The sequence below is a fragment of the Pteropus alecto genome, unplaced genomic scaffold, assembly GCF_000325575.1.
Source record: "Pteropus alecto unplaced genomic scaffold, ASM32557v1 scaffold6, whole genome shotgun sequence".
Classification (NCBI taxonomy): domain Eukaryota; kingdom Metazoa; phylum Chordata; class Mammalia; order Chiroptera; family Pteropodidae; genus Pteropus; species Pteropus alecto.
Window position 1 is genome coordinate 588,411 of NW_006437738.1, and position 756 is coordinate 589,166.

Here is a 756-nt window from a genome sequence, read left to right on the forward strand (position 1 = left end):
CGCCCACCACGCTCCATGGTGAGCTCCGAGGCCCAACAAGTAGTGCCCAGGACAGTAAACTCCAGACTAGGTGGAGTGGCACCTGGGCCCCAAGTGAACCTTGTCACTTCCTTCTGCACAGCGGAGCCCAGAGCCCGGTGCACCATCTGTCCTAGCTAAAGCGGCTGGAGTAGGAGAAATTACAGGATTGGACTCTCCGCCCTAAAAGCAGGGGCAAGGAGAGTGGGGATGACTCAGGGGTAGCGGAGAAGAATGAAGGGAGAAGGCGGAGATGGCGCTGGCCCTGGGCTAAGGCCAAAAAGAGGGACTTCAGGGGATGTTGGTACCAGGTCCTTAAGACACGGAAGATGGAGGGAGCAGTGAGGCGAGGTTTGGAAGGGGGGAGTGAGGAGCTAAAATACTTGGCCAGGCTCAATTTCCGTTGGGCCCCTTGACTCTTGGACTTTTAAATCATCCTATAGCTTTGCAACTCCTTCACTGCATTGGTTCCTGAGCTACTAGCAGCAAATCTCTAGGAAGTGGCAAAAAGGCTGCATGCTTGTGTCTGCCAGGGGCTGGGATGCCACCTGGGAGTCAGAAGCAGCCTTGGCCTGGAACAGGGGGCTGGGGGGAGACAGGGAACAGGCAGCGTGACTATGGCCTGCAGCAGAAAACCAGCAGCTAGACCAAGAGCTGCCCCAGAGCCAAGAGGGACCACTGGGGGTCTGTGAGCACAGGAGGACCTGCTGGACGAGAAGCTCAGACAGGGATGGGTAA

General features: G+C 57.1%; 1 protein-coding gene across 2 annotated transcripts in view; it reads right to left on the minus strand.

The window, feature by feature from the left end:
• Nucleotides 1–756, minus strand: part of PICK1 (protein interacting with PRKCA 1) — a 14,394-nt gene that overhangs the window by 9,790 nt on the left and 3,848 nt on the right. The gene's annotated exons all lie outside the window — the stretch shown is intronic.